Genomic DNA, 23,478 nt, shown 5'->3' with positions numbered 1-23,478 from the left:
AAAATACATTTTTATTTATGAAGCACCCAAGAAAACTCTGTGTATCTAGTTGTAAAACACTGTAAGGGGTAAGCAGTAAATAGGAAAGAGAACATAAAACTGATGAGCACTTACCCTCTATTCCCTACTGATGCTTCTACTTAGCCCTGCTTAGCATTTCAATCTATATAAAGTCAATGGGCCATATAACCTTCTTCTATATACACTAACCAATTAACATTATTCTTTAATAGGAAGAAGTTTAGGGAATTCTTTTTTCACGTTTGCTTCAAAGTAACATTGTTACTAAACAACAGTGGTGATGAGTGCAAGATGCACTTGTTCTGTGAAGACAACTGATATCTAAACTACTGAAAAACTTGCATTTATTTTTAATAAGAGAACCATAAGCAATAGTTTCTTAATAGTAAGTAAATGTTCCATATGCATGTTAAAACACCTACAGCAAAATATTGTACTTACAGACTACTTAGGTAACCATCAATTTAAAGTTTTTAAAAAGATGCAGCAGTGTATGGTAAAGTAAAAGGTATTTAGTCAGGTTTTACTTTGCTTGTCTTTTTCTCCTTTTTTTTTCTCTTGTATGGGCAATAAAAATAATTTTTTTGAGTCCACTTTTGTTCAGTGTGTTTAAAACTCTCTTTGCAGTGGCTCAAGCACAAAAATAATGCTTGTTTGCTTGCAAACCCTTCAAAGGAAACAGATTGGATAGTTCTGGAGGTGAGGTTGCATTTGGGGATTTGGAGTGGGTTTCTTTTCCTTTTCTTTTTTTTTGCTCCCAAGTGTCTAAGGTTGGATTACTTTCAGGGAAATTTATCTTTTGAAGCCCAGATTCAGCAATTTTATTTGGTACAATCTTTTCAATATTCTTTTCATCTTACAATTTCAATATGATACTACAACAATTTTAAAATGTGTCTTTAATATCACGCAAAACCAGGGCTCAATTTACATCATCTTTGCTCATTCTAATCCCTAATTACGCTTTTTAAGATTCGTTGTGGAGTCTGTCAGCTATACCATCCTATAGAAGGACAGTGCCTCAACAGTGAGAAAGTGACCCAGTGTCTTGCAGCTCTCAAGCCACATCGTCTGTTTAGTAAGTATTTCTGGAACATTATTTCATACCAGGGAGATGTCTGCCTGCACCTGCCCTTCAGAAGCAAACACATATGCTTCTCAAGATTCTTCTCCAGGGTTCTTCCCACCTGTCTTTACTTTTAAAACAGTGAATGGCAAGTGCAGTTATAGGGAATAGGTGAGATTTTTCCCTCATATGGGAAGGATGGCATGTTCAAAGGGAACAAAGTGGTCTGGCTGTCTTCCCCTTGGCTTCTCGTGTACAACATGGGCAGCCACACCAATCATTTAGACATGGAGTGGGAGAAATTACAATGATAATTTCAGTTTGGTGAGGGGTGACAGATTGATAATGCAGAAAACCGATGAATCAATTTAATAACAGAGCAGAGAAGCCAAATTTCACTAATTCTGACCACTAAAACTTGAATAGGAAGATCAAACATTTTTTGAACATTTAGTAAAGAGAAGAAGGAAGAAGTCCCAGGACAAATGGCAATAATGATATAATTTATTGCATTAACAATGCTGCAGGACATAAACTGTGCAACATTTCCTGGGAATGCAGCACCAAAACTTTTGGGTTTAGATGGAGGCTTTAACTAAGGAGAAAGTTATTTCAGATTTACTTCTGATTAGTTCTGAAAGTGCAAAATAATTTGAGAGTAACTGTGAAATGACTGTCATTTGAAAAACAAGCAAAAACCAGAAAGTATTATTAGAAGAATGGAATTCACAAAAGAAGAATCCAGAAAACTTGGAGAATTAGTGGCTAATCCAATGGAAATATGATCAAAATAAATGACTACAGAAAAGAAAACAACTGATCAAAAAAACCCTATCAATTCAATACTTGTGATACTGTCCCTAAGGGGCTTTTCCCAAATCCAACAATATTTAAAGTTTTTATTGACAGCTTGGATGATGCAATAAAGAATAAATTTGTAAAACCTGTGAGGAATAGCAAGAAGGAGCTTGAAATTCAAACCAACCTCAGTAAATTAGAATAATGATCCAAAACCAGAAAAAGTACAAACTGCTTCATACAGGGATAGAAAAGATAATGTTCAGAAATCCGCAGTGAGCAATTGGCCATGCCAGTTCTGCGTGCAGTTGTTGGGGGATTATTGTAGATCTCAGACTGAGAATGAACCAATGCTGGTACTGCAACAAATGTCAATGTCATCCTGGAATTTTTAACAGGAATATCTCAGCAGGAAGAGACAGTTTTTTTCTCAACTAGAAATGGAATGGCCTCAACATAAATTGTGTCTATTTAGGACACTTTATTTAACCAAGACATAGACCAAATCTGCAGAAGTGTCAGAACCAGCAGGCACCTTAGAAAACAGGTGCTGTAAAGAAATTCTGAAAGGACTGAATGTGTTTAGAATAGAGAAAAATGAAGAAGAAGCATGATGAAAGCCTTCCAGTATATTAAAAAATTATTTTAAAGTAAGTAAGCAAGCCTGCTTTGTCAAAACACAACACAAAAATGATTTATTCATTTGCAGGGAAAAACAAAAAGTATTTTAGATATTAAAAATCTTTCTAGATACAGGACTTTTAACAATAAACCATGTAAACTAAGCAAAGCACTATTTTGGAGCTTAGGTAAACAGCTCTCAAGGTGATTATATACACATTTTAAGAGAAGAGATGAACAGACCGTGTTAACTAAAAATGTAACTCTGAGTCAGCCTAAAGTGCAAGTTTCCCTATACATCCCCTATACATATTTCTCTCTTAGAAATTAAATTTCTGTAGGGTTTTTTTTCCCCACTTTTTTTTGGCCCTTTTGAAGGCAGTTCTAGAATCTCATCATTTTAATGTTCAGAACTACTTTACATTGGCCCATTTGTCCTCTTGCCACTGCTTCCTTGTACTTGCTTCCTTTCCTTCTACATTTTTCACTGTTATTTCACTTTATACACAAAATAAAGATGAATGATAATGATATTAGAATCTTTTACAATCAGTGAAATTTAAATTCAGAAAATGCTAATCCACATAATTTAAACAATTAAGAGTTTCAGATAAGACCCCAAAATGGATCAAGTTTTGTGATTTTTGACTACCAAACTATTGAGTGTCAATTTTGAAACTCCAGATGGTTTCTGAGCTTCCTCCTTATCTGTGATTTCTGTCAGAGCCACCTCAATCACTGTTCTTTAACTACTGACATGCCATTCAGGTTTTTATTTATAATTTCATTAGTGCTTCTTATCATGTGGATGGACAAGAGACTGCTTGTAGCTAATTATTTAAATTCCTGGTAGCTAAAGTCACATTAGTAACTTCAGTAGACTACTGGAATAAGAAAAGTCTGTTTCATTTTCCTTCACATGTCCTTAATGGACCCCATAAGCACCCTCAATCATAAGAAAACTCCACAGGCACACTCAAAATCTTCCTTTGTGGTAAAAACCTTGTCTCTGCTTGTGGCACAAAATTGTCATGAAAGCATATACCTGAGTTTTTTCCCCTAAAAAAATTCTCTCTCTTCTACTAACACCTTAGTACGTAACCTTGGGAATATCCCTTAACCTCTCTCAGTTTTTACCAGCTGAGATTGGCCTAGTTAATTAATGATCGTAGTTTTGCTGGTACACATTTTTGAATCATTTTTAGATCTGATAAATGAATATATTTCAATTAATAATATTTGGTTAATATTATATGTTCACCACTTATATTACACGGAGTAAAGATTTAGGAACAATCCATCTAAAACACTGTTTCTCAGAACATGAACCAGTGCACATAGTAAAAAAATGTGAATAACCTGGGCTTGGAAATAGTGAGTAATTACTACACAGGCATGTATATGGTAGAATACAAAGTCTCTTCCATTATAACTTTACAGATTCAAATTCCTCTCTCACAGCACAAAATCAAAAGAAAGATCAACGCAATTAAACAAAAAAAAAATTTAAACTGATAACTGCAAATACATGACAGAAAAAAACCCCAACTCATTGCCCTGAAAACAGGAGTTTCTCAGGACTAAAATAAGTGAATTATAAATGCACATGTATAGAAATGTACTTAATATCAGATAAAATATTCATCATCCAATTAAAACAATCAGTATACTGCATCAGACTGCTGGATATGAATCAACTGGAAGGCCTTGTGCAAAGCACAATGTTAATATGCTTCAGTTAACGTGGGCCAATTAGCAGATTATATATGTTGGCGGAGACAAGCACAGGACTAGTTTAGCTTATCCTGAAGGCAAAGTTCAAGTTAGGTTTCCTGCTCTCTAAGCACAAAATTTATGTCTCTGTCTACCCAAGCCCTGACAAATTTTGGATTACACTGCTGTCCTGGAGTTCCTTATAACCTCCACCGATGCAGCTGCTGCCAGATAGAGAGAGGATATTGGACTAGAGAGATTTATAAATACTCAGCCTGGCATCCTGGGTAACAAATCTACACGAGAGCTGCTTATGAAGTTCAGGATTCGAGCCATACCCATTCAGCATGACCAATTTTTTTCCAGGAGAGCTGTGAGTACTCAGTCACGAATAGCAAATCACTCTCTTCCAGTTACCAGCTAAGTTTGTGATGTTCTTCTGAACCTTCGCAGTTCTTTCACAAAAACATTTTTATTTCCTAAGGTGCATCAGTTTTGAGGGTCATCACTTAATGGATCAATTTTTTCCCTGAATCACATGGAAATACACAGTGTCAGAATCACTTTTACTCAACAGTAACCATTGGCTAAGCCACATGATATTCCCACAGTAAAAGAAACTGTACATATTTTCCCTTGCAAGCTTTTTCTGTGAATAAGATTTATTTATAAAAGAAAGAGAACGCATGTGAGTCAAAAGGTTCATTTACAAGGCTGTCATGGAGACAGCATTTTTAAATAACTACAGCTACATCAAATGATAATCATCAAACCAAACAAACTAAATGCCAAAATACTCTGAAACCTAAAAATAAGAGCCAGGTCTAAATTACTCTATTTTCTAAGGCTGTACAACATTTCAAAAGGTAAGTCACGTTCTGAGTGTATTCTCTTTGTTTTTCATACTTGAAGAGCAGTGAAGTGGTTTGTGAATCAGGCTTTTAAGACATTTGGCTGTAGCAAAATTGTAATAAAAAATGCATAATATGTACTTAAGAAGGAAAGTAACACCTCTGCCATAAATTGGTTCTTTGAAATATTTAAATTAAAAAGTCTAAAGCATGCTATGCTTGCATAAAATAGAATTAAACAGCATGTAACTTAGATATGTGAGTTTCCTCATGGAGATAAATTTAAAATTGGGAATGCTCAAGGAAAGGAAAGTTTATTCGAGACAATATCAACACTGTTAGTGGAATTTTCTCAGATTCAGGGTTTGGGCATTTTTTCATTCTCTGGGAAATCTCTCTTTCCATTGTAATTCATGGAAATTATCACTAACAATGAAAAAATTACTTTCATTTCATTTACTTTCATTCCCTTTAGTGGAGAAATTTCAGTGAAGAAAAGAAAACAAAAAAGCCTCCTTTAATGAACAGCAAAGTATATCTCTATGGTTTAATACCTTTTTCTACTCTCTAAACACAAAACCTGAAAGTCCTTAGACTCAGTTCCCACTCAGGCATAATTCCCACTCAAGTAAACTGGCATTTTGCCACAATAAAACAAGTAACACGATAGGAATTCAGCCATGAGACTGTATCAGTTTATTGCAATATTTCCCTACAGACCACAAGCAAAACTGTACTCTGGATGACAGAAGAAGGCTGCCCAGCACATATGCAGCTTCTGGAATTCTGCCAGTCGGGCAATATCCATTGTATTTCTTCAGAGCAGAGCAAGAAACATATTGTGATAGGCAATCCATGGCAGAGTCAGTTCTGCAAGCAGGGGCATTTTTCTTTCTGAGATCCATTTTAATATATTTGGGGAAATTACCAAATTTAAAACAGGATGTAGAAAAAAGACATATTCCAAGTTCAAGAGATTGCATCTAACTTCCAGCTACCAACTAATTCCAAAGCTGAAATCTGTTTCTTTGCAAAGAAGAATTATGTTTGTTTACAATTTCTCTGAATTTGAACCTGAAGTTCAAATGGATTGTGGATGGGGATCTAATAACATATAATAGATATATTAATTCAAATTCAGAATTCCCAGAATACAGTTATCTGAAAAGGATAAAGAAAAGTAAAAATAGCTTAAAGCAGGGAAATCCCTCCCTTCTACATGTGTGTCCCTCTCTTCTATCTTGAGGAGTTTGTCTGTTCCATTCAGTGAGTTTTATGTAGAACCCCTGCATGTTTTGATTTGAATTCTTCTTTATTTCTCTCAGTTTAGCCTCTTGGAACCTGTGGTTATTAGTAAATTGCCAAGGCAAGTCCTGATCTAAAATGAGAACCACCTCTATGGGCTATAAATAAAATACAATTAACTTCAACCATGAACTTATTACCAAATGCACCAACCCTCTTGTTTCATATTGACTAAGACTTCAGAGGAAAGAATGTGTACCTGTAAATACATATTTATTATTGCATTAATTTTGTGTATCATGCTATCTATCACATGCACAAACAGAATTGCTAATAAACTTCTCTCTTCCTTCTCTGTACTTTCAGTGGATAATATTCACCCTATTCATCCTCTACGTCTTTTCTTGTTCAAAGTCATTTCACTATGTGTATGACTCTTTAGAATTTCTTGAAAAAAGACCAAAATTTATTAACTGTCTAATTAAATGCATGTATTATATAGTTTCTGTTAGTGATATGATAGTAAGGAGTCTGCCAGCATTTCCCTTACAAACCCCACTTTCAGAGATTCGTAATTGCAGTGTAAAAATTGCTTCTCCCACTACAAAGTTTCAGCTTGAGGAGAAATGTTGTTCCATAAGGATTTACTTTCAGCTGTCCAACACATAATGTTTAAATATGGAACTAAAATTTTCATTAATTATAATGATACCTATAGAATATCAGACTTCTTTTAATTTTTGTGACATAAACACAGAAATTTGTTAACAAACAAAACAATTCAGTTCATGTTATTCAGAATTGTTCCTTTTCCTAAACAGCTCTTTAAAAGAGACTGCTGATCAAAGGCACCACTTTTTAAGAATTACAACTTATATGGTCATTACAAGCTTAATGATAACTTTATAAGTCTGAGCAGAGCAGCAGGTATTGTCTCTTGGCTAACTTCATTTTTACTTGTCTGCACTGCAAATGTATGTGGTCATTACTGTTCCGCATTGGCTTGGTCTCTCTCACTACCAAACCTACCAGCCAAAGAAAAAAAAGAAGTGATCTGCCTATGTAAGAAGTGAAAAGGAAGTCTGAATTGAGACACTGGTCATTGGTTTTAGGGGCATCCATAGTTGGGGATATCCCTCTCACAATTGTAATACCAGTTGTTCTGTATTTTCCAGGCACAAAAGTAGATCTAACATGTAACTCTTACTTTTGTATTCCTGCAGCTCATATTCCAAGGCAAGAATTTAAATATGGTTGTTATAAACTGCACTGTATAGAAATAAAAGAACTCACCCATGCTTGGACACATGCACCTTTGTATTCAATGTCTACTCTGCAGATAAAAATTTTGACAAATGGAATTCTTACAATCATAGATAAATGTACTTCCTACATGTATCCCCAATAACACAGCAGTCACTAAAGCTCTTAAAAATGCCAAAGTTGTAATATTTTTTCCTAGCTTAATTTGGTCTGAGGCCTTCACATTTGAACTTCAGGTACCTTAATGAATGCAATTTCTTCTTGTTCTTTACAAATATATCAAAATTAAATTGATTCTCATTCCGCAAACAGCATGGTCCCACAAAAGTTACTCTGACTTTGAGAAGAGATATTAAGAAGTTCCTTCTTAGGAAGACTTCCTTTAGTTTTGACTGGCAGCCCCAACTGAGAATGCTCTTAGTGCATCAGAATAGGGCAGCTAAGAAACAAAGCCAAACGTATTTCTGTAGGATGCAGTTTGGCTGCAGTACGTAATCTGAGAATGGGTTTTGAGGAAGCTCTGAGAAGAATCAGAATTTTAGCACAGTGTGTTGCACTGTTGCCTTTAGCTACCTGTTTCCTGCCTCCATCCATGCTTTTTTTCTTTCTCTGAAGGAGTGAAATTTCCAAAGAGGAAAATACCTCCTTCAGGGTGGCCTGAAGTGTGTCATACACACTTCTCAGAGCGAGTATAATTGTGTATAGATATATAAAGGCATGCTGGCCTTAAAAAAATGAAACAAAACAAAACAAACAAACAAACAAAAAAAAAAAAAAAAAAGAGAACTGAACAACGAAGAGCTCAAGTATTTCAGGACAGCTGTCTTTTGGTCTCATCTTCTCTAATAGTTTTTGGAGTTTTTTTATTCTGATAAAGTAGTACATAAAAACTCTGCTGGGTGAACACAGAGACTGAGGAAATCAAAGGCCAGAAGGACTCTGGGTAACTTAAAGAGTATTGCTTCTGTACCACAGTCTAACCTAGATCACCTTAGATTCACCACTTTAGCACCTTAGATTCACCACTTTAGCAGCTTGAGGCTGTACTATAATCTGCTAAACTGTCTTCACACCACATACTCCAACATTTCCCTCACTGGGCTCTTTCTGTCCTTGGTACCATCTGGCTTGCAAAGGCGTCCTCAGAAGTCCTCATTCTATGATGACTCCTGTGGAAAGACCTTCTTCCCAAATAAATGCCAATTTTAAGAGCTCATAAAATCATTCTAGATCTTTTAACAAGACAGAGAAACATCCAAATTTCATGTTGAACGCTTTGTCCCTCTGTGTTGCACACTTGGCTTATTTAATATCAGCTCTCAGACTTCAGTGATGTTTTTGTTTGACTCACAGCTGCTGGAATCAAATAATTGACTATTGCACCTCATTTTAAAACAGAACTAATTACTAGCACTCAGAATTGTTAAAGAAAGTTTAGAAATTTGTACTCTGCCTTTTCAAATAAACACAAGTCAAACAAAAAGAATTTCAAATGTATTGCTTTTTTAAATCTCATGAATTTTCAGTCAAACTCCTGATTTTTGCCAGTGCTCAGATTTGGCAATACTATTTAGCCCAGCAATTTTACAGTTATGGCTGCATCACAGTGCAGCTGAGATAAGGAGAGATTAGCACTCCCTCAGATTTGCCAGCATAACTGCACATGTAGCTGCCCTCTAAATCCTCTCATGTCAAAATGATAGAGAGAAGGATTTTTCAAACACAGCTGATTTTGACTAATGTAAGTTAGGGAGGAATATGCAAAAAAAAAAAAAATTACACAATGGACTGAAGTAGTGGTAACTTCTGTTTTGACAATTTTGGCAAAGACATGGAGGATTTCTTCAGCATGCTCAGCCATGTTCAGGTGCTGAAGACCACCAGCACCTTCATTTAAGACAAGGAACACTGGGAATATAAAAATAATTATTTTAATATCAGGCCAGGTAAATGTATTATAGAAGACCTCATAAATAACAATTTTTTTCATAACTTTAGACATTAATTTAAAAATTGTATGTGGTTATTTTTACTTTTAATTATGATTGTAATATTACAGCACCAGGGACTACTGCTGCAGTTAGCATATTTAAAAGTACTTTGATGCTTTCAACTGTCACAAACAATACATAGATTTTTTTCAAGAAGTTATGCTTACTCACACATTTTTTCCCAGACACTAAACATAGTTAATATTATTTAAAATTAATGATAGATTTCACTATAGGATTCTCTACCGTGACTTCTAAAGGAATTTGTAAACTTGTATATGAGCAAAACTGATCTTCTAACTGCAAAAACTTTTACCCAAATTTTCAGACTATTGACCTTCAGCATAGCTCCACACATAATCTATGAGCAAGAAAGAGCATAGCTAAGAGTCATCCATAAATCTGATCTTTTTTTAATATACCTGGCTTCTCCCTTATTTTCCTTATTATTGTGTGTCTAACAAGTCCACTGAGAGTTCAAGCACACAAGTGATGGTCCAGAAGAGTTTTCTGTCATCTATGAAATTTCACACAAGCATAACCATGGTCAGAATCCCAGTTTTCTGTTATAAACACTGTCCTTTGGAATGGTAAAGACAAAGAATGGGGAAGGAAAATAAAACCAGAAAAGAGTAATTCCATATTAAAAATTCATTAAAAATATTTCTATGAAAGACTATGACTGTATATGTAGACAGAGTAAATTGATTTACTGTATTAACTTCCTTACTACTGAAAGATGTTTTCACTATGGAGTTTTATACAGAGCAGGAATAGGATGGCCTGCAGCTGCTTGCCCAGCCTTCTGGAAAATGTTTTCCATGGAATTTGCCACCTTGAACTACTTTATTCAAAAAAATCCAAAGGATTTGTTATATCACAGCCTTCCAAACATTTTTTGCCAAAAGTCTTAATGTGTGTCATTAGAGCTGCCAAGCTGTACATAGCATACAGAATGTCTTGCTGGAGTTTATAGAATCTGACATAAGAATGTTAAAGAAAACAGAGCACATATATGGAGAGTGACAGCTGATTATTTATTTTTACATATTTTTCAAAGTATCAATAAATCCATCTGAAATTTCATGGGCTTGAGATGTTGTAAGAGCAGCAAACCACAAATTATAATATAGTTTAATTTGCCTTCTACACAGTTTCTTCCCAGCCCCCAAAGAAATTTATACTGAACATATGCCCAAAATGAAATTTTAATAATCAAACAAATTTCAGATTTCTGGAAGGCCTGGAAAGGTGTTATCAAAAAAAATTATAAAGTAATACTCACTTCACCAAACACATAGGACTATTGAAATGTCATTTCTATCTTAATAGTTCAGCAGGATAATTTAAAGAATAATGTGTTTGATCCACCACAGAACTTAGGCACCCACAGTTTGCTGCTGAGGATGCAGACCATATCCTGATTCACAGCCTGTGACATTTATAAAGTACCAAGTTCAGAGACCACCTTTAGCCACAATCACAGGTGAAACTTACGATTTAAGGAAAGACATCATACAAAGCTGGTCATAAATCTTGCCAAACTTTAGTCATTTGGGTTGAAAGTTTCTCTATTTGCCATCTACTTCACATAGTGAACCATTCAGGGCAGGGGCTTTCTTTGGTCACTGCTGAAACTTATGGTTCCACTGCAGAAATTTTTCCATTCTTGGTCACTTACTAAGCCTTTAGAGCAACTGCATTTTGCACCTGCTCAATCATTTCAACCCTGGGGTCAAGCTTGTCTTTACAAGTGACTGCCAGAAACATTTATGACCACAGAGGATACTGATGGTGACGGCTTTTTTTTTTTGTTTTTTTCTTTAACCAGATCTCTAAAATCCCTGCCAGTTAACTCTGAGGACTGGCTCAAAATGTGCAAAAGTCAGGTTCTGTAGTGCAGGGGGAGAGAAAAGGATGCTGCTGAGATCAGCCACCCCCTACATGTCCTCCCCTCCTTCCAGAGGCGGCAAGCATGATTGTCCAGAGTTCTCCTCCCTGTCTTACTGTTACTTCTGACAAAAGAAAAATCCAACTGGGACTACAGTTCCTTATCCCTTTAAATTTTGCCTACAGAGCTGAAAAGCTTTGAAGTGGCTCTGAACACAAAGCTGGCTCCAGGACTCTCCCTCCTGTGTTCTCAATAGACCATATGCCTTGCAGCCTGCAGGACAATGCAAATACAGTCAATTCAAATACAGATTGAACAAATGCTAAGCCTACTGGAGGAGCAAGAGGGAGTCTATGGAATAACCTGGCATTAGATACAAATTGAAGCTGGAGGCTGCTAAGGAGGGAGAAGAACACAAGGAATGACTTCAAAGTACATAAGGCCTAGGGTCTTGAGACATTTTGAAGCCATTCCTCACCTCACAGTAATAACTTATGCTTGGAAACTTGGAGGTGCATTTCTGCTGCAAGGATGTTCTGGAGATCCCAGGATGCAGCTGAAACTGCTTTAGCCAAGTCCTATGCTCTGTACAGGCAGGCATGGCTAGATATACTGGACAAACAAAAAGAGTTAAATTTTTTAAAAAAAACTCTACCAGTATTTCCAGTGCCATAAAATTGGTGCTTAAACATATCATCTTAAAACTGAAATGTAAAATCTCTTTGTTCATCTGCTGCTTGACTTCATCAGAGACCTTTCCAATCACCTTAGTTTCCCCCAGTGCATTGACTTCTGTTTCCAAATGCCAAAATTACCTCAATCTGTATGGCTCAGTGCCCATCTTCAGCTGGAATCTACAAGAAAGGTACACTTTGCAGAAATCTTTTAATAAGTTTGACCTAGCAAGTTTGCTGGGCAATGTCAGGTTATATTTTGCAATATCTTTTATCCACTATTTAAGCAGAGAATATAATCTCCAGGGCCTCCAGTATACTGTAGTACAGCTCACCTCAAAACACATAATTCCATTAAAAGTAAATATATCAAAAAGAAAATATGTATTAATTAGTGACACTCTAGAAAGAAAATATTTCATCTTCCTTATTAAAAAAAATCTATATATTATATTCCCTTGGAGCTTGGCATTTAAATATAGTTGTTTTCTTTGTTTCCAATAACATCTCAGCCACAATTACTTAATAAATTATAAATCACAATGTAGTTTTTATGTAAATATATTTTTGTGTTCAAGCACAGGATTAATGTTTGTGTATGCAAAGGAACAAAGGATATTTTCAAAGAGGTTATGGTGCAAATCATGGCAAATTTTAAAATGCTTTACTGTATTAATGGTTGAATAGGACAGTGTTCTCTCTCTCTTTTTTTTTCTCCTTAACAATTAATAACTTGTTTTTAATGTACCTGTTGCTAATACCTAATTTCTGTTTAGTGCAACTTCAGGGAAAATAGAGTCCTGTGTCAGTGTATAGTTCCTGCTTGATGTTGCATACAACTCTTATAATATTCTGAATGGCATGTGCTAATTATTTAGCACAATAGCTCATCTTATGGAGCTGTAAGGCTGTAAAAGAAGGGTGGCAATTACTTAGGGTGGGAATGTCTATTTTTCTTGTAAAAAACAAAGCATTGAAGAAAAAAATACTGAAAAATAAAAAATAAAAAAATTAAGTAAAACCCTAGGAGCACTGGAATGGTTAATGTTTTGATTATCTGTAAGGCTAGATCTGAAGCTTACAATCCAGATAGTAACAGCTCCGAATTTCTATGTGTTGTACTGAGAGGCCAGATTCTGTTCTTCCCAGATGCCTGACTAAACATAAGTTCTTAATCCACCTCTCTATTAAAACTTGATTGTAAGAGCACACCTATACACTTTATGCAGAAGAGATGTGTCTTTGACAGATGTTTAAAACAGTTTCAAAATACACACACACAGAAAGCAGCTTAAACTCACACAGAAGTGAAACAAACTGAACTAAAATCAAAGCAACAAATGAAGCAGTTCACAGAATACATCATAGGTGCATAGGATGATTTAGGTTGGAAGGAAGCTTAGAGATCTAGTACCAAATCCCCTGCCATGGTCAGGGACACCTTCCACTAGACCAAGTCACTCAGAGCCCCATCCAGCCTGGCCTTGAACACTTCCAGGGACGGAACATCCACAGTTTCTCTGGTAACCTGTTCCAGTGCCTCATTATCCTCACAGTAAAAAATTTTTTCCTGATCTCTAAACTAAATCTAGACTAAGTGCAAAGCCCTTACCCCTTGTACTTTCATTAGATAGCCTTGTAAAAAATCCCTTTTCACCTTTCTTGTAGACCTCCTTTGGGCGCTGGAAGGTGCACTAAGGTCTCCCTGCAGCCTTTTCTTCTCCTGGCCTAGCAACTTCTACTCTCTCAGCCTGTCTTCATAGGAGAGATGCTCTAGATTTCATGGCCCTCCTCTGGATTCACTCCAACAGGACCACCTTCTTCTTATGCTGGGGGCCACAGAGCTGAACGCAGCACTCAATATATACGCTTATATTCTTATGCTAGCCCTAGATTTAAAAAAAAAAACCCCACAACCTGTATGTGGAATAAATGAAATTAATGAAAAGGATAAAGATTTTTATTTTCTAAAAAATTATCTCTTAGGGTTCTGAGTTAGCTTCAGGTTAAATGAACAAAGGAATACTCAAAACCTCATTCAGGCAAAGATGGAATCATGACTTGGGGGACTAATCTGGAGATTAAGACAAATTAGATGGAATATATACAATTTATGGGTCTAAGCCTGTTTATGATGATTGGTCCTACTGTTTTTAGTCCCCAGATCTTGTCAGAAAGGTCACAGAGAGGAGTTGGACATGTAAACTAAATCAAGATAGACTACAAAAATATACATGTAATACTAAAATAGACAGAAAAAACCAGAACGGCACAAAGAACACACAGAAGGGAAAGACTCTCAGATTGTACTCTGAAAACATATTAATTGTCTGGAGAGAATAATGAATAAAATTCTATGAATATTCATTTAAGTCTAGAAATACACAGTCTCCAGCCATCTTCTCAGAGTAGTTGTGCAATCAAGACTTATAAGCTCAAATGTTCGGGGACAGTGGATCTTCAGCCTCTATGTTCTACAATTCACTGAGATACAATTTAAAAAGTACACTTTCCTTGCAGCAGAAAGCAGATTAAAAGACCTCCATTTATCCATCTGAAGTACAAATAAGGCCATGAAAATCACATGACCAGTCACAACTAAGCCATATATTTTACATTTCCATATATTAGGATTAGATGTAAGTTTCAGGTTAAAAGAAAAGGGTGGGGAGCACTCCTCAGGAAAAGCCGCTTTCATGAATATCTAAGAATGTAAGAAATTGTGAGAAAATTGGAATTTACTTGTGAATATTTTTTTCTAGAAGAACTGGTAAAATCCACCAAATATATTTCGAGTTGTAGTGACAGTCTTTAGTTGATATTTTAAATATAGGTACAGCCCACAGAGTGGTCAGAAAGTCAATACTTAAATTGAAAAAGGATAAACTAAAATTACCTTAAACTGCTCTAGATCACCTTCAAGACAGGATTCAACATAAAAAGATCCAGCTGAAGCTGAAATTTTACAGGACATTTGAATAGCTGAGACAGACTTCACAACTAACCATATGTTGAGCATTTATCTACAGTGGGCTTCTTGCTTCCCCTGATGATGTGAATGTTAAATTGCCACTGACTTCTAACAGAACCAAATCAAATACTATAATTATACACTTTGTGCTATCTGTGCTGTACTGTATTATTATCTATAATTGATTATTCAACTCAGTAGCTATTGTTCTTTAAAATGCTTTTGACACATTGTAGGAAAAGTGCTATACTAAACAAAGTTGACGAGCAGAGAGATTTCGGACATTCTGCCACATGTAATGATGAAGCTGGTGCAAACCAGACTAGTTCCCCTTCCAGAAAGTCACATTCAAAATTTTTTGGGTCTATGCTCCACACTGATAACCTTCAGCTAAGAAACAGACCTTGCTATGCTGAATATTGTGCAAATGTATTAAGAGGAAAAAAAATACCTGACTGCTAAAAACATCCCTACACAGAAAAGAAAAATATTTAGCTTGGAGGAGGAAAGGTGGGAAAAGTGAGTGAAAGGTGGCAGAGCAGTGAGTTGTTTGCCAGAGAGGTAGATTATCTAAGTTACAAAATCACAGCCTAGCTCAAGTTTCTGGATTTACCATCTTAAGTCATAGTTACAGACCCTTTTCAATCAAGTGTGAATCAACAGAATCACAGACAGGGAAGATCTGGCTATTCTGTCTGCCTGCTCCTGCCTCCCATTCTGGGACAACCCACTTGTGGGCATGAGGCACTGTAGTGAACTGGACCAAATAACAGATCTGGAAGACAACTAATGATTTTCTTTTACTGGGTTAGCATTCAGTTTTTGTCCTCAGACCTTAAAACATTCAAATAGAAGAATTTCAGGCTCTCTTTGAAAATCCAGTAGTCTTTAAATATCTGATACTTAAGCACTTAGATTCTGTTCTCAAAACATGAAAACACTGTGGCCTATCCCCTTTGATTCCCATATATCAACTTATTTTGCTAAGCACAGAAAGTTGTTTTTACATTTCCCCTTTTTTATATGGCAGTTAAATAAATAAGGGTTGGGTTTTTAAGCTATCTAAAACTATTAGGGTCAATTCCAAGTAGCCTCAGTATTTACAAGAATGCCAAAGTAGTATCTACATTATTTTCAGATTAAGAAAAGAACTCTGAGAAAAAATTATTGTTGGAGTGTAACAAGTTTCCTAATCACAAAAATATTTATTTTTGTGTCTTCAGAACACATACTATTGCTTCCCATAATTACAAATGAGATTAAATGTTAACCAATTTAAATCTGTCAAAATATTTTAATAAGTGGGGCAGATGTTCTGTTTTGTTAAGTATCACTATTTACTTTTGAGGTAATAATAACCTTACCTTTCCTCTGCAATAGTTAATAGTAAATGGTTAGAGCTTGCCAAAGAGCAAATAAATCATTACACTAAATACAGGTTGTCAGACTAGTTTAGTACCTTGTACACTCCATTTTACTTAGATAAATGGCTTAGAATGGGATTTACTCTCTGTGCTATTTTCTAGAAAGATTCTGGCTTTCCTATTGTGTGTAGTTTCATATCAGATTTTAAGAAAGGTACTATTTCAATACTCAGATTTTACATTCACTTACTTTTTTGGGTTGACTTCACATATGTACAAATGTGAGACAAGCTGCAGACCTACCAAGAATATCATTACTGAGAGTAATTTTGTAGAAAGACTCTGGCTTTGGTAAATAAATAAATATACCAGTACAAAACTCAAGAAAGTTTCACAGTATAAAATCAAGACTCCAAAACACTCTTCAGAGTTCTCTTTGATTTAACCATGTTAGTACCATTTATATTCACTCTTCATCAAATTTGCAATTGTTCAGCTCCAATAAAATACACAGACAGGTTTTAAAATTATTGCTGAACACATTAAGTGTAGATGCCATGCTTTTCTGGATAGCTGAGACATTTTCAGGGCTAAGCAAAAGTGGTTCTGGCCAACATGGGACCCTCAGTCCTGAGAAGGTTCCTGTTGGGGCTATTACACAATTCAAACCCCATTAAAATCCACCTGTCAGTTAGGAGCTTATTTGCTCTTATATGTATATAGATAATGTCTGCTTTTTGCAAATTAGACATTTGAAATTTTGAATGGAACAATGTTTGCACAGTTACATATTTAGTCAAGATTCACTATTTCATTTTTTCTCCCACTTCAAAATTCCTACCATCCAAATACTGAAAAGCAATAATTTGGAAATTTATGCAAAGCTAACAGCTAATAGTGGTGGAAGGAAAGAGATCACAAGTTCCATTGGCTGACATTTGTATAAACTATTTGCAGAAAATTTGAGAAAAGCAACTCTGGCCATGGAAAGAAAGATGAGGTTATGAGTGATCTGTGAACAAGGAAAAGGTCCAATAAATTGGCTCACTTATTCACACTGAATAATTCAAACAGCTTGACTCAACACTAGACATACTCCTTACTCCTTTTAAAGGATTAAAATATTCATGGTTTCTTCTGTCAAATGCCATTATCACTCTGTAATGTCAGGAGCAATGGTTATCTTCCCAGGGCTGTACAAGGCTTGGATGTGGGTCATCAGCTCCAGTTGTGGAAGCTGCCTGGCAAACACTGCTTCTACCAGTGGTCTCAGAATAAAATCTGTGTATCCTTCTGGTTCTAGCAAAGACAAGTTCAAACATTATCTCCATCTTTATGCTCATGGTCTATTGCCACATAAGCACTTTTTTGCTGCCTGACAGCACTGTGTAGTGATAGCTCAGAAAGAAGGACATCTACTCCCTATCACAGTTGTGACAAGATCACGTTAAACAATATCCTTACCTTAGTAAAAAAAAAGAAATTCCATTTTCCAGCTCAAGAACAAACCTCCCTTTGCCTCTTTCCACAGTCGGGCACACAAAGCCAAATGGGAGCAAGTGATGACAAGGAAGAGGGGTGCTGAATCTTAAGTATTTTATGTCAGAGAAAACCACTACAATGAGTTATACAGGAGCCATCAACTTCCTTAAAGCAGCCATCGGCATCTCTCCTCAAAAATATAGGGGAAAGGAGCTAATGTGCTGGAGCACACTCCCAACCATAAGCCTTCAAAGATACTCAGAAGACAGCTTTTCTTTAACTGTATCAACAGTCCAGTCTACCTCAATTCATATTTTGCAAGATGGACACATTTTATAAATTCTTTAAGGATTCTCTGTGTATTTGGTAAATTCCTCTTTAATACAATCCAACCTGTTCAGTTTTCCAGTAGATTTTTTTCCCCTTTCTTTTAGAGACATCTTAATTAGTCTAATCCTGACTGGTCTCTTTCCAATGTTCCTGTTGGCACAGTAGGATTTCAATTAACATTCTGCTTTAGCACTGCAAATGCCCTTGCTCAGATTTTTTTTTTTAATATGCTATTTTGGATGCCATCTCTCTTCTTTTTTCTTCCTCAAAAATTTTCAGCTTCTAAAAGGTTTTGGAAGCAGAGGTTGTTCTGTCAATTTGTGCTTTCTGAGCTTATCAAGAAATAGCCCAAGATTAATTTTTTTTTTTTCCACTTGAGGGTTAAAGTCCTTGTGTGTTCTGACCACATCACTCATCCCCCTTTCAATCCCTTCTGGTTTCAAAACAGCAAGTTCATGCTTCTTGTCCTCAGCTTCAAGGCTCTTCAAAACTCCACCCTTCTTTATTTGTCTGTTCTTGTCTCTAATTGCATTTCTCTTTCTCTTTTTCACACACACATACACACTCTTCCTTCAAATCCACCAACAATAACAATCTTCTCTGCTGTTTGTCAGCTTCTCTCACACACAGCTCCACCCTGCCCCTCACACATGGAGTGCCCTCCCTGAACTGAGCTGTCAGGCGATTGTCCTCGCTTCTTTGAAATCTATCCTTAAAATCCACCTCTGCTGCAACGTCTAAAATAAATCAGCTAATTAATGATGGTTATTTTGAGGGGCAGATGGAATAGCTGACATTTACTTTACAATAATAACTTAAAAAAACAAAAAAATCCTTTTTGTGCAAGTGTGAGTAAGTATCTTAATCTGTGTTAGACTGCTCTTCCAAAGGGTCAGAAATATGGATGGAGCAGTGCCTAGATCCTGCAGCCTGTGCACATCCTCCCTGACTGATTTTAGATCATGGGAAACTCTCCCTACTCTTCACCTGTTTTGCATGTTTAAACTATAAAATCTGCAGGATAGCAAGTGTGGATATGTCTGCTCTGCATATTATGTAGTAACAGATAACCTTTGAGTGGAATAGGAGAGAATAGTCTCAGCAGTGTGGACTTAATTAACTCAAAAGATATTCTGTATTATGCAATACATATCCACAGTAATTAACACAATGGCAAAATTATCTTAATTGAATTATCTTGGAAAGGCACAGCATAAATAAAAATAACAATGCTGAGCAAAGTACCTTACTACTACTACTGCAAATATTATATAACCATACTTAGGTTTAACCTGCAAAAACACAACTATTTAAACATGCGGGCTCAACTTCAAAAACACTGCTACCAAAAGTATCAATTTATGTCCATTATATTTATAGTTGCTTACAGGCAAACAAATTCCTGCAGATCTAAATCTGCAAATTTCAGTTCCAATCCAGACTTCCGTAAAATTCTGCTACTTTAATACAACTGGAAACCTCATCTATTAGGCTAGCAAGCAAAGAGACACACATCTGCAGCTAACCACGCCTTTTCATTGCTCTTGGCTACAGAAACTGGCACACCTTAACCACACGGGCCCAATAAACCAATCAGAACTGTCTGTGCTCACTCATCATCTCTGGAAAACTAGCTTATGCTCGTGGTACATCAATTTTCAGTTACTGAAAAGAATGCAAAATATCTAGAGGTTGACAAATTTATTGCAAAACTTAAGTATTTAGAGAATGACAGATGAAGAACAGTGGTGAGCCAGGATTGTTGCCACAATAAAACTAGTTCAAATTGGAACAGATAATCAAGATAGCAACCTGCAGCAAGTGGATGAAAGTTTTCAACTGTTCCAAAAGATGTAGTTAAGTACAAAGTAACTAATAAGAAAAAGTTAATTCCCAACCTTTATATAGTGGCTGAATAATGTTGCTTCTTTGTGACTTCATATTACTTTCCTCTGCTTCCAAAAACTCCTCTAGAAACTGTGAAAATAATTATAATAATAATAAATTAAATCCAGGAACATGATACATTTTTTGTTCTACAGTACTACAGGAAAGCAACCCAAACCATCCTCCCCGTGGGCACTGAATGCTGACATGAATTTTCAACATTTCACAACATATAGGTACAACCATATGGAGATCTAAACATCACCTGAAGAGCCCAAAGGATCTTCCTATTCCAGTTCCACACTGTGTGACCCTGTTCACAGCTAACCGGTTCATGGCTGCATCAGGATTTTCCATTCCAAGGTAAGCCCAGTCATCTGCTATTTAACACTTTCCAGTGGCTCTTCATCCAAAGGAACCTCACCCATGTGTTCTGGGATAAAAGGGAGAACTGCAGGAAACACCCAAGCAAGTCTGCCAGGGTGGAGAAGGAAGATAATCTTTCAATTACAGTTTGCTCTGTACAGGGATCAATTGAACATAATTTGTGCCAAACAGCTCGGATTGACACAGTGCACAAAATGACAATTAATCAGGGCATCATCATCCTGTAATACCACTGGGTTATTAGTTTTACCTATCAGGGAAATATCAACGTCTTATTACTTCCTTCAAAAACCACATGAAATGAGGTGATTACACACTTTATATTTTGAGCATGCAAACCTATACATATCTTTTTTCTTCTTTTTTTTTTATTAAATTGATGCTTCTAACAGGTAGGGGAGGAATACAGAGCTGGTAAGGAAAGAAGTGTGTGGGATCTTCTTTTGAGCATAATTCTTCAGTACATTAAATGAGACTAACAAAAGAGAAATTAAACATAATACAGTGCCATAGTACTATGACATAAGTGTCAACTTAGAAATTCAAATACAATGATAAGAGTCTTCTAATAATTATATAGGTGGCAAACAAGGCTTTAGGGCAAACATCTGTGGCAAAAAATTACTAATGGCATTCTACAGAAAATCAGCTATGACCGACCCCTCCTATGCATCATATTCTGGTAAGGTCAGCTTGGTGGAAAGGTTAAGAGCAGTTAAACACTGACCCATCCCTCCCTAGTCTTTTCCATATTCATAGGAAACTATCATCCATATTCATGCAACAAGATAAGTACCTTGAACATACAGAGGTTAAAAAAAAAAAAAAATTACTTCTTTACAATCTTATTCAGTGCCATGACACTAATTCCCAGAGCATGGATCAGGACATAAATTAGTGTGTCTGTAAGGCTGGGCAGGATGGGTGAACAGAAAACATAGAACAGCCTCTGGGTGACACTTAAATATTGAAAATATACATTCTGAAATCCTGTAACAAATCCACAACTCTTGGACACGGGTAGACCACAATGATTTCACAATATGATGCATATGAGTGTCTGCCTTTGCACAGACCCACCTTCATACCTGTAAATACACAGATACCTGGAACTTGAATTTCCAGCCCTCACAGGTAAGTGACATGAGAGGCCCAAGGCTGTGATATGAAATCATAGGCCAGTACCCTCAAACAACAACAACAGAATCAAAAGGCACATCCAGTTGTCACTGTGATATTGGGGTTACTTGTACTTTCTTTTTAGCAGAGATCTAATAAAATCATTGTGTTTTATGTACCTTTTCTTTTGGTGTTTACACTTCTTCTGGTGTGTAGCACTGAATGTATTTGGAGAGAAAAAAGGCTCAGAAACACCCAGTCCTTTTGCAGAACATAACTTCCATGCATATCATTTTGTCTTTTCTGTGAATTAACTCTGCAAACATAAGTTCTCCTTCAGTATCTCCTTTGTTTCTCTGTCTTCAATTTTATCACTTAAAAAATTTTTTTTAATTACCTAATATTAACTTTATAGTGAATTTATATCTCTTTTACCCTACCACTTTTGCAGGTGAAAAACATATCCAATTATCTGGTCCTCCCTCCAAACAGAACTTCTTTCCCTGCCTACAGAAACAGAAAATAATGAACCTCGCTAGAATAATATATTCATACAGTAAATTCTAGCTTCACTCCCTGCCCATTTCTTTTTACAGGAAAAAGTTACCTTCTTTCTTCCCATTCTTACAGAAGTATCAGCTCCTTCAGTGCATTTCAGCAGGCAAAATGGCTCAATTTCTCTTGCCACTCCACTCATCGTTATTATCATAAGGGTGGCAGAGCAATAAGGGAGGCTAGATGGTTAAACTAATAGCTTTCTACTGTACTTATTGGGTATAGATTTATACAGCATCTGTGCAGGCATTAATTTACTGATTTTTAAATGCAGATTCTTTCTTCCAGGTTTCAGTCACAGAAGCCCAGGTGTCTGCACTGGAACTCTGCTGAGACAGAGACCTGAAAACTTGTGCAAATCCAGAGCACATGGAGGTACCTCAGCCTCACATGACTAAAGAAACAAATAAATGAAAAAAGGGAGGGAGGACACAGGTGACCTTGAGTGCTGGCAGGGCAGAGGGGCTCCCTGCCACTGCATCTGAGCCCTGGCACTGCCATCCACACCTGGTGCTCACAGCTGCGAGGACACACCCATGGCCAGGGACAGGTTTCAGGGGAGATTACGGAAAGAGGGCCTGGCAGCAGAAGGCCCGTAAATTGTCTCTGAAAATGAAATGGTTCCCTTAAAAACTCCACTCTGGTTTGTGACATACAGCTAGGCTGGAGGGCTCCCTCTAATTCCCAGCCATTGGTGTTACAGCAATACCTCGTGAGCCTTTGTTGCTGTTACAGCAGCCTTTCATTTCCCTACTTTGTACTCCTTTCTCTCTCCAAGGATAGGTGTAGTGTCTAAGCAACTTGCTGCCTTTAATGGATTGTGTATCTATGATGTCCTTCTGAAGCAAGGAAATGATCTCATTCCAGCCAGGTGTGAGCTGCCTGAGCTGTCCCTTCACAGCCCCTCAGCTCAGCCAGTCTGACTTCAGGGCAGGAGAGTTTCTTCACAGCTTTGGACTGAGGTGTTTTACAACTGAAGCAAATGTGCTTCCCAGCTATGATACAGAGACCAGGCTGCATGTGGGTAAGACAAGACAGCCAAAACTCAACAAGCAAGTAAAGCCCAAACCATTTCTGGAGCTCCTGAATTCACATTATGACTTTTACACTTTTCTCATCTTAGATCTTAAAAAGACAGGTAGAAGAAAAATATTAGTATCTGCTATTATGCAGTGCATTGTCTAATTTGCCACTTTAGGTTGCATGAGTTGCTGAGTTTCATAAAGAGCACTAAGAAAGTTTATAAATA

Source organism: Coloeus monedula (assembly GCF_965178545.1).
Source record: "Coloeus monedula genome assembly, chromosome: 6".
Taxonomy (NCBI): Eukaryota; Metazoa; Chordata; class Aves; order Passeriformes; family Corvidae; genus Coloeus; species Coloeus monedula.
The sequence above is the reverse complement of the archived record's forward strand: the minus strand, read 5'-3'. Positions refer to the sequence as shown.